The following is a 16,584-nucleotide window of genomic DNA, read 5'->3' as shown; positions in this document are numbered from 1 at the left end:
TTTAGTAGTTCTTTCTGTTATCAATTGTAGTCTAAATGAGGGCCTTTTAGAATCAATGACTATGCCCCTTGCAAAATTAAATCCCAGAAATGCAACACATTAAGCTACAATATTACTTACTGCAAAAACACAGCCTTTATCTTGAAGAGCGTCACCAAACCCCCCCACCCCTCTCTCTCCCTATCCCTCCTGTGATTTAGGGTGTCAGTCTAATTGTTTACAGTTTAAAATAAGATTATGCTTTGGGATTACTACCTGAGCAGAGCGGGCCTCGGAAAGGTTCAAAAGTGCCTTTGATGTCCCCAAGCCTAAACAACACCTGGGGCCAACCTGAGTTGGAAGGGCCTTTTTTTGTTATTCAGAGCCACGGCCCTTAATTGTGGGCCCCGGCACAAATGGAGAGAGAGAGAACATTTAACATTTAAAAGGGGGGGTAACTCCGCGAGGGCCTCCTGCTTTACATACATAAATATCTGCGAGATTCATTCACCGATTCCAACCTGCTAAATCACTGACTAACCAGGTTCATCACCAGTGCACTTTAACCCTTCTTCTACTTGTGAAGGTCCACTACTTGATAAGTATTTATCGTTATAGCTCCAGTATTTAGCACTAACAGCCCCTACATATTTAAACTGCCAGCTCCATTGAGTCTAAGGCTTAGCGCTCCTCAGCAGCTCCTGTCTGTGTTATCACCATGCAAATGGGTCTTAATGTGTCCACCAGGCCCTCTAAAGGTGGCTACCGTACAGGCCCTCTGTCTCAGAGATGGGCCTCCTGGTGTAGGAGAAATAGCTATAGCTCTGTAGCTGCTTGATGAGGCTCTGCCTGACTGATACCATATCTTCCCGCCATTGGTGATGGGAAGCTATTAGCAATGAATTAGATAAATAGGCCTTTAAAGATCAGAGCACCTGGTAGCTGGCTATCTTTTACCATTTAGGCTAAGGCGGGTATTGACTGAGGATGGTGTTATAGATTTTGTATGTCAGGTGTGGCTCGGCTCTATTTAGCCAATGGAAATGCGGTATTAGACCCATGAGGGTCACTCTTACTGACACCTGTCTGTCCCCACTCTCATCTCAGCCACGCCTTCCTCTTCTCCACACATTCCCACAGCATTACCCTATGGTGCGTCTCTGCTCCTCTGTCACACCTGAGAGAGACAGAGAGAGAGAGGGATACAGAATACATCTAACTATGTGTTGTGACAGTTCTTGTCCACTACCTTCCACCCAGGCCATATTATGTCCAGAGAAAAAGTCAATCAATATTGTCATTCACAACTTCAGATTAAACTTAACTTCTTCTTACTGCACAGTGCTCGTTTTTGCGAGCGTTCGATCCACCTCGTCGCAGAAACAGAAATAACGCCTTATCGATCGATGTCAGCGAATTAACAAGTGGAATGTTCTTCGAAAATGGCCAAGAAGTGAAGCAATGGAGCAAAGCAAATAAAAGACGGCACTCGTCAACAAACACTATAAAACCCAATCTGGAAACAAGTTTGGTGAGTGAGGCGCATTGCCGTGCAAATGTATTGCAATTTGGAGTCGGTTGCCACAAACCACTAAATGCCTTTAAATAGTACCATGCACTTAACATTTTCAACAGCACAGCCGTTCCATGGCTTTATGTGCGCAAACAAGACACGCATTAAAACTATGAAGGACAAACAGTGGTAAGTATTGAAAATATCCCCAAATTCACTACAAATATTTGAATATATTGACGCACGCTTTCTGCCCGGCAACTATTGTTATGAAAAATATAGTCGACCATGTCTGACTGCTACCACAACTATCCACGTGCTTTAAAACAAGAATGTCGCTGTACTTTTGGACACAGACAAACAGCATTGTTTTATTATATAAACAACGGAGCGGATCACCACTTGCGGCTAGGACTTCCTCATACAGTGAAGATCCAGATTGCCGTTGCAGTGTTGAAAGCCATGATGTCTTGGTTTAGAAGCCAGGATGTCTTGGTTTGGCATGCACGCATCAGCCTCCATTGTCTAAGGCAGCGGCAAGTAGATTATAGTATACTTAGTGTGTAATGCGCTGTGGGACTGGCTTCCCGGTTTCTGCAGTGGGTGTGAGAGGGCCATCCGAAGGTCACTGGCTCGCATTCCCATATGGATCAGTGTAATTTTACACGCCACTAGAGTATCTCACCTGGATCTCTCAGGCAGGACTCAATGTTCTCTAAACCCTCCCATCAACGTTTCTTTAATGTTTCCAAAACCCTCACATGTTCAAGATGTTTGTCCAGAGGAAGAATAGAAGCATTTCCTCAGGTTTGGCTCCTGTTGAGTCATGGATTTTAGTGTGTGTGTGTGTGTTGGGGGAGTGGGCGCAGCCCCTTTGCCTCATTTGGACCTTCATTTTGACCCCCCCCCCCCCCCGACACAGGACAGGGTCACACTTCAAAGTGCCTCAATGATGATTGAATGAGAGGGCTTCTAAAAAGCCTGCCACAGCCTGCTCTCGGCTTTAGCCTCCTCAGCATTAAGACTGGGAAGATTCAGTGTATGATCTACTTCACACCACACACACCCGCCACCTCCCTTAGACTCCTTAAATGCATATCGGCTTCTCAGCTGCTGACCATCCCCCATAGGGTTGACAACGTAGTATATGAATGTAAAGTACACACTGCACACAAGATCTTAAGGCAGAGTGAAACTCATTCCGTGTACCAAAGACTGAGTAACTCTACCACTCTGTCGTCTATTGTTGTCTTTTCCTCATTTTAACACCAGTGCACTAAGGATCTCTCTCTCTCTCTCTCCTGTCTCTCTCTCTCTCTCTCTCTCCGCAGGAACAATGCATGGTGGCTGAATGAGAAGATGTGACTGTCAGTTGATTTGTGACCGCACAATGACTGCGAAATGGGAGGCCGGTCTCCAAAAGAAGCCAGAGTGGTACAGGCCCGGATGTAATCACACACACACACACACACACACACCACACACACCACACACACACACACACACACATCCACACACACCACACCACACACACACACACCACACACACACAACACACACACACACACACAACACACACACACACACACACACACCACACACACACACACAACACCTGACCCAGCCCCCTCCTCCCCCAAAGTGCGTCCTGAATGATGTTAAGAAACCAGGTATTTACGCTCTACCTGGCTCATCAGATGTCAGCCTGCCCTCCGGGGCGTCATGACATAAAACAGATAGCAATCTATTCAAGAGCTCATAGAGATCACCAGCCCCCAACACAAGTCTGCACCAGCTCTCGTAGTGTGTGTGTGTGTGTGTGTGTGTGTGTGTGTGTGTGTGTGTGTGTGTGTGTGTGTGTGTGTGTGTGTGTGTGTGTGTGTGTGTGTGTGTGTGTGTGTTGTGGGTGTGTGTGTGTGTTTTTCCCGTATTTATATCCATCCGGTAAATGGACGATTTGACTTCCGATCCCCCGTATCCTAATGTGACCTTAAACAGCCTAGCGCCACACGACGAGCCTATCCCCTTTTGTTGCCCGTATCTGTAATCTCATATCTCTGCATATCTCCTTAGTCGCCTAGCGTGAGAAAAATAGTGCTCACCCCCGAAGATTGATCGTTTTAAATGATGATAATTCACAGCCATATTGTTTGTGTTGATAAGCCCCGACTAGATCAGATCCCGTCAGACTGATAGCGGAGGGAGGTTAGATCCTGCCGATGACATTCAGGCAGTTTCAGGTTTGTTTTCTCTGAAGTCTTATCAGCGAGTTAGCTGCTTCTGAGAGAATTGAACCTCGCACCACTTTTCTGGAGCGAGCGTCCCATGGAGATAAATGGATGTAAATCCCTGATAATTGAGCAGAGCCCAGAGATTCTTCTTCTTATTGTCATGTGGGCCTGGCTCACCTGGCAGATAGCATCTGATTTCATCAGCCTTGTGCCTCTTGGCCCCGGGCCAGCTCTGTTTATTTAACTTTAAATGGTTTTAAGGTATCTTTTTTGTTGCTGGATACTTTTAGTTATTTATTTCTTTTTGATGCAGATCTCGGGAGGGCAGGGGAGTGAAAGGGGGAGGGGACCAGTTCACATCCTCAAACAATCATATTCTTGGCCCCACACTTCCTATCTTCTACCCTCTCTGGAACCATCTTTTTCATTTTTGGGTCCCAGGAACAGACTTTTTATTTGTATTAATCTCCCCTCTGCACAGTGCACCCGGGACTATAGTTTAATAGACTTAAATGGATGGAAAAAGATTAGCATAGCTGTAACCATTTTCCGGATGCAGAGATTGGGTAATATGATGTGTGGTCACAGCGACTGATTGGCTGATTGTTAGAGGTTAAAGGTCAAGCATTGGAGGTGACAGCCTGGTGCTTTGATGTCTCACCGTTTCCCCCTGCGGTTAGCTGGTACCCTCAGGCTCTGCTCCTTCTTTTTCTCCTCTCTTTCTCTCTCCCCCTCCCTCTCCTCCTCTCTCTCTCTGCTCATCCCGCATGAGTGACTGGCATGAACTGTGTTTTCTTAACAGTTTAGATAAGATAATATATGCAGTTGCTCTGGAGCATAGAGATAGATGTGATAGAAGGTGTGCATGCATACAGTACATGTTGAAATCACCAGTCGTGTTCTTTGGATTGGGGCTGATTCAAATACATTCTAAGAATACAGCCCAGATCAAGCTTATTCCTGAACTATGTTCATTGGAAGTGCTTTGTAGACCAGCAGGCTTAATTTGGGACCATGAAACCACCCTTTAGTGTAATGAGCCTTGTGTGTATGTTCAGAGTTTAATTTGAGATAAAAACCTATTGCAAATTAGGCTGTTGTTCAATCTAGTCCTTTCTAGATTGGACAACAGAATAACTTCTCGCCTAGGGGATGAAAGTGAGATGTGTGCAAGGCCCCCCCCCCCCCCCCCCACACACACACACAGTATGTCATCATGACAGGCTTCTGACTCTTTTACACCCCAAACGTTTAGAATTCAGATAGAACCAGCAGATCTGGAGTATTCTGTTTGGGCACGGCGCAACATTTTTAAATGTCCCCAGAGTGTCTGCTCCGGTATCTAATCTGTCATGTCATGCTCAAAGCAGCAAAGCTTTCCCTCGTATTCCACTAGTCTATTTAAGAGCAGCCAACGCTATGTTTTACTTTCAGATGGAGGGAGACGGCTGGTTCTCCTTAGACTCGCTCCCTCTGGAATACAGTATGTCTCTCTCAGACAGAATCAGCATGCGGCACATCTTGCTCCAGATTCAGAATTCCTCCAGCACGCACCCAGCATGCACTTGTGCATTCTTTACCAGGGAGACAAACACATGAGTGGCTCTGCAGAGAGAGAGAGAGAGAGAGACAGAGAGAGAGAGAAAAGAGATGGAGAGAGAGGAGGCAGAAAGAGACAGAGGGGTAGAGGGCAGCAGAGGAAAGCAGGCCTAGTTGAACCCTAGCACACAGAGAGCCCTCTCCTCCTCTTGTGCTTCTCTCTCTCCCCTCCACCCACTCATACTGTGCTTCCTAATAGACAGATGGCAGTCTATTGTTTACTGAGCCAAGGTACAATGCCTTATCTGCCATTGCAGCGGAAACTGGGCTAGCGTTTCTGCTTGACCCAGCTTACAACTGCCACCACCAAAGAAAAGAAGGGAGGGAGCGATGGCGAGAGGGAGCGATGGAGAGAGGGAAGGGCAGCTCAGGATAATAAACATTAACATGGGCAAAAATTCACCCAAATTTGATTTCTTTCCTCTTTTTTCTTTCCCTGGTTGACTCCTTGTCTGCTGTGTCACGATGGTGAAAACACACACAAAATATTGCCTCTCCTCTCTCCTCCAATACTCCCTTACCCCTCCCTCAGTAATGGAGTGTGCTGCAGCAGCACAGCAGCTCTCGCCATGCCTTGGGGGCCGAAGGTGATTTCTTGACTGTGGGTTGGGGTGCCATCAGCTCAGACCAATCAGTAATGAGGGTTAATCAGCTGATCGATTGGCCGCTGTGGTGCTGCAGCGGTCCCGGCTCCTGTGTGACTGGCTGCCATGGCCCCTTCAACCCCCCGAGGGCCAAGGGTTGGGAACTTTTAATTATCCAGCCGCTACTCGGACTGACTGAATGGTCAATGGCTTTACTACCGAGGCATCACCGCTTGAATAATAATAGAAAACAATGCGAGGGTTGCTGGGATCGCCGAGCTCCAACCCAACGGGAGGGCCCGGGACTAAGAGGGTCTAAGACACAGGGATATGGGGTATCATTAGATAACAAGTTAATTACCCTTCCAGGGGAGAGGGAGATGCCATGCCAAGCAAGAAGGCATCCCTCCTGGAGAAATGGCCATCAGGCGTTAGCCACGGATGCCTTTTTTCTGTGTTTGTTTTTTTACAGGCCCTCTCTTGCAAAGAAACTCAGTGCCTAGGTTGTTAAGCAGAACCCCAACAGTATGGGGCCATATGGCAGCAGGCTGGAAACCACACTGTCSCCTTGTCTGACAGGGAAGAAAACTTTTATGTAAAGGGGGAAGAAGATGTCGTGTTACGCTCCAGCTGCTTGTTAGACGTGGACTCTAAAAAAGTAGTTCCCCCTGTGATGTGGCTGAATAGGTTTCCTCCATCAGGTCGCTTCACTGGAATGCTCCTGAACACACCACCGGCAAATTCACATGACAATGGATAGTTTGCCATTACAAATGTCTGGCTGGCTCCCACACTGAGTGCACTAATAGTTAGGGCCAGGAGTTTGACCAAATGGGAGTAAAAATAGTTTTTCCTGGTCATGTGGTCAACCCATATTCAAAACAGTGATGCTCAGTGGATGTATTAAAATGTGTTCTTAGACAGACAGTTGACGTTCAAGTCTCTCCTATGGTACTACTGAAAATATAGGAGTCCCACCAAAACCGCAGCTCAAAGTGTATCAGTATATTAAGGGAAAATACCCAGAAACAATGACGGCACAGAGATGCTGGTTTATTCAATACAACACCAGAAGACCAAGTCTAAAAAAGCCTCTCTCCTTGTGATTTCACACACTTGCATGGCATTGTGTGGGATTCATTTACTATTTATATTACCATATACACTGGCTTTTGTGCAGTCAATTCATAATTGTCCATTTTTTTTCTAATTAATCACAAAATATTTTTGTTTTGCCTGCAGCTGATTTGAGGGGGTGGTGACTCACAATGGCAAGCCAGAGCTCATACATCAAACACAAGGCCTTTTTCTCTCTCTCTCTATCCTCTGCTAAGAAACGTCCCCCTCTCCCCTCCCTCGCCTCAGTGGCGCTGTGCAGGCCCAGGCCTCGGGGCAGAGGAGAAGCGCCCAGATCTGTCCTCTGCCGTGTGACTTGTTATTCTTATCTGAAGCCACTCCCCCAGACCATCTCCTGGAGCTAAAAAAAAATAAAATCCTTCCTTTTTGTGTTTCTTTTATCTTTTTTTGTAAGGTTCTTGGTTTTACTCCTAGTGCAATACATTGCATGTTGTATTTACCTTTAACATCAGTGCAAGTGGTGCTTGTGTGTTGTTAGTGTCAGAAACAGGTAAGTACAATCCCAGGCCAACACACAGACAACTTTTGATAAGAGTTTAGATTCTCTTTCCTTGAGGTCTCAGTGGTTTACAGAAGTTCAACACAAAGGCACACAGACACTCAGTTCCAAGATTAAGTTCCAGCTGCTGGTTATGTAGAACAAAATGGCCGACGCCACTGTCCATGTCTGTCCGTTGTTTGTTGGTCCATAGTTGCCCATCTGGTCACTTGTTGCCAGTGCCATGTCTAGGCATAAGTGACATAAGCGGCCGCTTAGGGCCCCGCGGCCGCTAGGAGGCCCCCAACCAGGAAGTCATTCGGGGTCACAACATGAAATTTTTTAGATTTGGTAGTGCATCAGCAGTTTCTCTTGTTATTTCAGTCACTGACAGTCACTCAATTAGCCCATGTCAGCTGACATTTTATAGATTGCTAGGTAAGTTAGTCTAGCCATCTATCTTAACCTTGTAGTAACCATGGCCAAATTACTGACCGGGCACGCAAGGCACATGCCCAGGGGCCCTTACCTCCAGGGGGCCACCATTGATTTTGTTAGTCACTCAAATAAAATTGTATTCATCACATTCTTGGTAAACAACAGGTGTAGACTAACAGTGAAAGTATTACTTAAGGGTCAGTTTCCAACAATGCAGAGTTAAAGATACAAATAGAAATAGTGACATGAGGAATAAATACACAGTGAATATCAAATAACAACAAGAGTAAATATAACATGGCTGTATACAGGAAGTAGAAAACAACATGGCTATATACAGGAAGTAGAAAACAACATGGCTATATACAGGGAGTACCAGTACCGAGTCGATGTGCAGGGGTACGAGGTAATTCAGGTAGCTATGTACATATAGGTAGGGTTATAGTAATCTTGGTTACCCAGAAGTACAATTATCTCACAATAGTTTGTCATTTCCTGTTTTACTTCTGGGGGGAATGCCATTAACAAYTGTGATTACCTTTGTGCAAAGGAAGGAAGCCAAGTCTCCTCCCTCGCAAACGGAAACTCTCGGCCAAACCCCTCCCTTCCGCTAATTTCACCGGTTTATCATGGCCAAAAAGCACATTTTTGTTTTCATKAATGCTTTACCTGTTGCTGTGGAATCTAGTGTAAACCGTTTATCATCCTCAGATGGGCTTGAAAATCACTGCACCAGTTGAAGCACCACCTTCGCCCAATCCTGATTCGTCCAAATATCAATGACGGAAACCCCAAACCAGGAACTACTGCTGCTTGTAATCAAATAATGATTTGTGTGCCTTGACAGATTCTCACCATTTTATCTGTCCACGAGAATCTGTCAACGAGAAATTAGGGGAAAGGCAACAGGATAGATAGACAGTAGCAGCGTATGTGGTGAGTGTGAAAGTGTGTGTCTGGCATCAGTATGCGTGTGTGGGCATATGTAGTGTGTATGTGTTTGTTGGGGTGTCAGTATGTTTGAGTGTGTGGGTAGAGTCCAGTGTGTGTGCAGAGTCAGTGCAAGAGAGTTAGTGCAAAAAAGGGTCATTGCAGGTACTTGCACTCAAATGAACATGGCATAAATCATGGCAAAATGTGTAGAATTGCAGGAAATTAGCTATAAAATTGCTACATTTTCTCTCCATCCCATGGCAAAATGTGTAGAATTGCAGGTCATTAACTTTGAAACTGCAAATGTTTCTCTCTGCCGCCAAAAGAGGGGGGCCACTAAAAGATTTACCCGCGAGGCCCCCAAAAAGCTAGAAACGGGACCTGCTCATTGGCATGTGCTGAATTACCACTGCCGCAGGCGGAAAGAACAGAGCAGGGATCAGGGGGGAGCATTCTCTCTGCAGGACACTTTCTTCACTCACTCAGGTCAGGAAAGACCGTCCACGCGTTGTGCATCATAGCACTTGTTGGTTCGGCTCTGCCCTCCATCCCACCTCCAGGCGGCAGCATGGCTCGGTTCTGGTGGTGCTCATCTGACGACGAAGGCGGCAGCATCGTATCGTGGCGTGGTATCTGTAGTTGTTCTCCCCAGCAGCAGAAGTGAGGGTATTAGCATCAGGTCTGTCAATTAGGGGAGTGCCGATCGCCGTGGAGACCAGCCAAAAGGGAGGAGACTATAATTAGGAGACACATAGAATATAGGTACAGCAAACCAAAGGAAATGCAAAGGAAAAATAATGGATGCTAATAAAGATAATATGTTTTCAAGAATAAAGTAATAAATACACAGAAAACGAGCCGGTCTCCACGTGACATTAGCACTGATTCAGCTTGCAGCTTTGCCATTTATGTAGATATACATTAAGCAAGAACCTACTCATATCTTCTGAAATTAACTGAATAAATTAAAGCATATGTCCAGTGAAAATCTAACTTTTAAAAGTTCCTATTCTGTTAAGTCATACCCAAATAATGTTGTTGACTCGTCCTATTCGTCCTATTCGTATTTGTGGCCAAAGCATAAATTGGGAAAAACACACTTCAAAAATCCCACATCAAACATATCAAACAGACCGTTTAAAAAATCCTTGCTATTTCCTCATAGGGTATGATGTCATACTCCTGAGGAGAATGAGCTGGCCAGTCAACGGTCTACTTGTGTTAATATTTTTAATGACTGGTATACTCCCACACCATTCTGTTGTTGGTGTACGCCCACACCATTCCAACACAGAAAATATGCTTTTTAACATACTTAATTAAAAACAATTTGGAAGGAAAGCTATTTCACTCAAGTAATTATAGGTTGTATTTCATAGAAATCTGGAAAATACAGGACAGTTACTTTAATAGGCGGCAGGTAGCCTAGTGGTTAGAGCATTGGACTTGTAACCGAAAGGTTGCAATCACCGAGCTGACAAGGTAAAACTCTGTTGTTCTGCCCCTGAACAAGGCAGTTAACCCACTGTTCCTAGGCCATCATTGAAAATAAGAATTTGTTCTTAACTTCTTATGGCTGCAGGGGMAGTATTGAGTAGCTTGGATGAAAGGTGCACAGAGGTGCCCAGAGTAAACGGCCTGCTCCTCAGTCATAGTTGCTAATATATGCATATTATTATTAGTATTTGATAGAAAACACTCTGAAGTTTCTAAAACTGTTTGAATTAAGTCTGGGAGTATAACAGAACTCATATGGCAGGCAAAAACCTGAGAAGTTCCACTTCCTGTTTGGATTTTTTCTGAGGCTGGTAGATTTTCAACCAAGCTCCCATTGAAATTACAGCGAGATATGGATGAGTTTTCACTTCCTACGGCTTCCACTAGATGTCAACAGTCAATAGAACTTTGTCTGATGACTCTACTGTGAAGGGGGGCCGAAGGAGACAGAAATGAGTCACCACTGCCATGAGGTGAACATTTTTTCACCATGCGCGTTCACCTAAGAGGGAGCTCCGTTCCATCGCTCATCTGAAGTCAATGTAATTCTCCGGTTGGAACGTTATTCAAGATGTATGTTAAAAACATTCTAAAGATTGATTCAATACATCGTTTGACATGTTTCTATGGACTGTTACGGAACTTTTGGACATTTCGTCAGGTTTTAGTGAACGCGCTTTCCTGACGTTGGATTTGTATACCAAACACGCGACAAAAATAGCTATTATGGACATTAGATATGACATTACGTAAAAAAAAAAACATTTCTTGTGGAAGGGGAGTCCTGGGAGGCATTCGGACGAAGATCAGCAAAGGTAAGTGAAGATTTATAATGCTTTTTATGAGTTTGTTGACTGCACAATTTGCGGGTAACTGTATGGCTTGCTTTTGTGGCTGAACGCTGTTTTCAGATGATTGAATATTGTGTTTTGCCGTAAAGCTTTTTGAAATCTGACACAGCGGTTGCGTTAAGAACAAGTGTATCTTTAATTCTATGTAAAACATGTATCTTTCATCAAAGTTTATGAGATGATATTTCTGTTATTTGACGTGGCTCTCTGCATTTCTGAACATGGCACCAATGTAAACGGAGGTTTTTGGATATAAATATGAACTTAATCGAACAAGACATATATGTATTGTGTAATATGAAGTCCTATGAGTGTCATCTGATGAAGATCATCAAAGGTTAGTGATTAATTTTATCTCTATTTGTCTATTTGTGACTCTCTCTTTGGCTGGAAAAATGGCTGAATTTTTTTTGAGTGGTGGTGACCTAACATAATCGTTTGTGGTGCTTTTGCTGAAAAGCCTATTTGAAATCGGACACTTTGGTGGGATTAACAACAAGATTACCCTTAAAATGGTATAAGACACATGTATGTTTGAGGAATTTTAATTATGAGATTCTGTTGTTTGAATTTGGCGCCCTGCACTTTCACTGGCTGTTGTCATATCGATTCCGTTACGGGATTGCAGCCATAAGAAGTTTTTAAAATATCTGTACTGCCTATTACATAAAGGTTTAAAAAAAATAATAAATAATAAATAACAATGAATAAGTGCCTTGTATGTTATATATACAGCTGCGAAAGAATAGGTGATTACAAATGGAAGGAATAAGCAATACCCATATTTCTATAATCATTAGGAAATATGATGCAGTATATAACCTTAACCTCTGACTAAAACAACACAGAGAATAAACAGCAGTATATAACCTAACCTCTGACTAAAAACAACACAGAGAATAACACAGCATATATAACCTAACCTCTGACTAAAACAACACAGAGAAATAAACGCAGTATATAACCTAACCTCTGACTAAAACAACACAGAGAATAACAGCAGTATATAACCTAACCTCTGACTAAAACAACACAGAGAATAACAGCAGTATATAAACCTAACCTAACTCTGACTAAAAACAACACAGAGAATAAACAGCAGTATATAACCTAACCTCTGACTAAAACAACACAGAGAATAAACAGCAGTATATTACCTAACCCTGACTAAAACAACACAGAGAATAAACAGCAGTATATACCTAACCTCTGACTAAAACAACACAGAGAATAAACAGCAGTATATAACCTAACCTCTGCTAAAAACAACACAAGAGAATAAACAGGCAGATATATAACCTAACTCTCTGAACTCACAAGAGCAAATACACACGCAAATACAACAGCAGCAGTATATAACCTAACCTCTGACTAAAACAAAACCAGAGAATAAACAGCAGTATAAACCTAACCTCTGACTAAAACAACACAGAGAATAAACAGCAGTATATACACCTAACCTCTGATAAAACAACACAGAGAAATAAACAGCAGTAGTATAACCTAACCTCTGACTAAAACAACACAGAGAATAAACAGCAGTATATAACCTAACCTCTGACTAAAACAACACAGAGAATAAACAGCAATAAAACATGTTTTTTATTAGCATTAATATCAGACCCTCAAGAAGAGACCTTGGAGAGTAGAGTCTTTGTGGGCCTAAAATACGTTGTTATAAACGAGGACACAAAGACAGACACACACACACAGTCTATTCTTCCCGAGGAGGAAACCTATTTTGCGGAGTGAAGATCGATGAGGAGGTCAGCCCGTGTCAGGAGAGGTAAAGCAGAAACAAGCAGAAGATTGTTTTCTTCCTATTTTTCCCTTCCACTGGAGGGGCAGTGGTCAATCCACTCTACCAGGGTGCCAAATCGCTACACAGGCAGCAGCTTTATTCAAAACAGCATTGGGTTTGCCTCTGTTAGTTTGTGCTCTTGCTTCATCTGTCTGCTCAGAATACAACTGCTGGTTTGACGTCTGCGGACATAAGGGAATATTTCTTACATTATTAACCAGCGACCACCTATCACGTATGTATGAGTCACAATAGACAAACATTTAAGTAAGTACAGTATATTGAGTACGCTATTCTCCCTGGTCAAACAATGCTCCCTCACTCCCATTGTCATCGCTGTCAACTCATCACCACTATTTCTAACCTGTGACATTATTTGTGGACCACAGTTTCATTGATAAGTGTTGGAAAGGGGCATGTGTCAGTGTGTTTCCACTTCCCTGTCCTGAGCCACAATGGCTGCCTTTGTGCCAGTCTCACCTCAGCCCTGTCTGCCTTGGGCCCCGTATGCACAGCGTTTGCATTTAATGGCATTTAATGAAGTTACAAGCAGCTGTAGCGACGGTCCCCTGGGTAGTGGTAGCCTATACGGCTAGCTAACTGTAGGAGGTTGAAGAGCCCAAAAGAACATTGATCCCTGATCCCTAGATCACCGACAGGGCCCATCTCATTGAATTAGCCGCCTGGCGGCTTCCTCAACTTCCTCATTGTTCCCCTCAACGCGGCGCGACCGTGGAGGGTACAGTGGCACCAGGCGGTGACGGATAGGCTGGGGTGTTAGCTGTTAGGGTAGGGGGGTAGGAGGCCTGTGGTGGTGGGTTAACACATTGCATGTGTGGCAGGGTGGGCACAGACGGAGGGGTGTGGGGGCACAGACGGAGGGGTGCGGGGGCTCACAGGAGGGGTGCGGGGGCTCACAGGAGATATGCTAGAGAGAGAGAGAGAGAGAGAAGCCCAGCATGGAGGTAATTAGAAGACCATGTTGACCACCAGCAGTTCATCTCTTCCTCCACCACTTCCTACTCACAGATCCTTCCCAGGGTCCCCCTCTCTCTCACCTAAATCCACAAGAGCCCCTTGCGACCATTTGGTGACCTCCACCCTCCTCCAGGTCGGGATTCCAAAGAGGTAGCCATAGCCGGTGTCTTGGCTAGCTGTCGGCCCTGAGTGACTGTATGCACTCCTCTCATACCGTCAGTCCCTTGACGTCCCCCCCCCCCCCCCCCCCCCAGGGTGTCCTGGCCCGGGTGTATCTCCCCAGTGCAGGTGGCTGAGTGTGACAGCTCACTCCACAGGTAATATCAAGGCTGCCATAGTAAGGGCCCCTGAGGGCCAGAGCAGTCCACCACCATCACCCCTACCAGTCCCCCCAGGGGAGAAAGAAAGAGAGAGGGTGGATGGGTCAGTCAAACAGGGGGTCCAGTAGTGTAGGAGAGTTGAAAGCCTGGTCCCCCCTGGGTTGAAACCCCAAACCACACACATACACACACACGCTCTCACTACCACCACTTAGTTCTTGTCCCCTAAGTCCCATCCTCACTGACAGAGCTGGAGAGGCGAAATGAGAGGCTGGGATTTTTGAGAGTGTAAATGTGTGTGTCCTTGCATGCGGCCGTGTGTGTGTGTCTGTGCATGTGAGAACACTGAAAAGTGCCCCTCGGAGTGTGAGCGCAGGTTTGCGGTGCACGGACATCTGGCTGCTAATTGTAATGAGGTCAGGATGTGACAATTGCATGATAAATGACTTCTTGATCCCTCGCTTCCTCTGGTCAACTCATACGTGTGTGTGTGTGTGTGTGTGTTGTGTGTGTGTGTGTGTGTGTGTGTGTGTGGTGTGTGTGTGTGGTGTGTGTGTGTGTGTGTGTGTGTGTGGTGTGTTGTGTGTGTGTGTGTGTGTGTGTGTGTGTGGTGTGTGTGGTGTGTGTTGTGTGTGTGTGTGTGTGTTGTGTGTGTGGCAGTGGCTGACTCTTGACCTACTTGGACCTCAGTCAGAAATGGTCTTAGTGTGGAGAAACTTATGAGGCCAATCTGACAAGAACACAAAGTGAGATGTATCACTAAGATACGTATAGTCAAACTAAATATCATCTTATGAAAATAATTGAGGTCTGATTGCACCAACCCATTTCAAAGCACACCTCGATGAGGGTGTGTCTATTGCGGTATACCTGCCAGTAAGACCAGATAATTAAATTAATCAATTGGAAACCCAGTAGTAAAGCCTGTGAAGGTCCTGGGCCCTATGACAGCTAACTAACCTAACCTGTAATTGTAACAACTACTCCTCCTTTAACTGCCTATGTGCGTGCAGGTAGAGATTTCATGGAAATGACAATAATCAGATTGCTCCAAACTAGCAGGTGTCTGCAGGACTGTAATGACATGCACGTGTCTGGGCACCTTCGCCAGGCTGATGGGAAAGTGTGTATTCTGTGGACGGCTCAGAGAGGATTTGTGTGTGCTCTCAAAGTTTAACTCCAGAAATACACACTTGAGGGAGAGCGCGGGGGGGGGGGTAGTAGTTGTGCCGTGTAGTACCCCAGCGACACAACCAAAACAGGATTTGAGTCAGAACATTCCTACTCATGTCTCACGAGACGACGGCAGCAGGCCTCCCTATCTGGTAACGCATCGTCAATGAGTCCCACTAGCAAAACTCCATGCAGGCAACACAAACACCCTCTCTTCAGCTGACTTATATGGCAAGTGGGGAGCTGGGGTGGGAGGTATCCTATCATCACCCTCTCCAAGTGTTTTCATGGAGCCTATCTTTAGGACATCATTTGACATCATGTACACATTCCACAGGGCCCAGATGCTCCCTTGTGATATGCCGTGTGTGTTCCCCGTCTTAAAATGGCCCTCAATGGGCCGCTTTCTTTCAAAGCCTCCCCTCTCTCTCCACACACACATACACACACACACAAACATGTAGGGCCATAGCCCACCACTCGTCCCAGCCCTATTCAGCTGGCAGCGGCTTCTCACAGGGTGAAAAAGCCACCACATGATAGTAGCAGGGCCGTGGAGAAACCACCTTTTCTGTGCTGGGGGAACAGACAATGCATTGTGGGTCGTCTGGAGGGGAGTGGGGAGTCTGCCCCCCCATTAAGGCCAGTGACGCCCAGCTGCTTAAGCTCGTTCTCCAGACTATGGGCCATTGTTTCCACGCATGCCCCGCTTTAGTCACATCCCGGGCCCCGATGGGCCCCTAGTGATGATCTATGGCCAAGGCCCCTGTTGGTCTGGGCCTGGCTTTACGGGGGCACCACAGGGCTCTGTGGGTGGACCACTCATTTTTGACTGATAGCCTGTCACCCCTCCGCCCCTACCCCTCGCCCCTTCTTCTGGCCAAGTGTCCTAAAAGAGGCAGTCGTCTGTCCCCCCCCCACCCGAATCCATCCATGCTCGTATTGTTCTTGTTGTTTCTGGGATTGTCCGAGTATGCAGAAACTACACCTCATTATTCACAATGTGTATTTTTATTGGTGGCAACTTCTCTCAAGATAGGTGTGCTCAGCCTTGTGTGTTTCATTCCGTCTT

Source organism: Salvelinus sp. IW2-2015, linkage group LG27 (assembly GCF_002910315.2).
Source record: "Salvelinus sp. IW2-2015 linkage group LG27, ASM291031v2, whole genome shotgun sequence".
NCBI classification, from domain to species: domain Eukaryota; kingdom Metazoa; phylum Chordata; class Actinopteri; order Salmoniformes; family Salmonidae; genus Salvelinus; species Salvelinus sp. IW2-2015.
Note: the sequence above shows the minus strand (reverse complement) of the source record.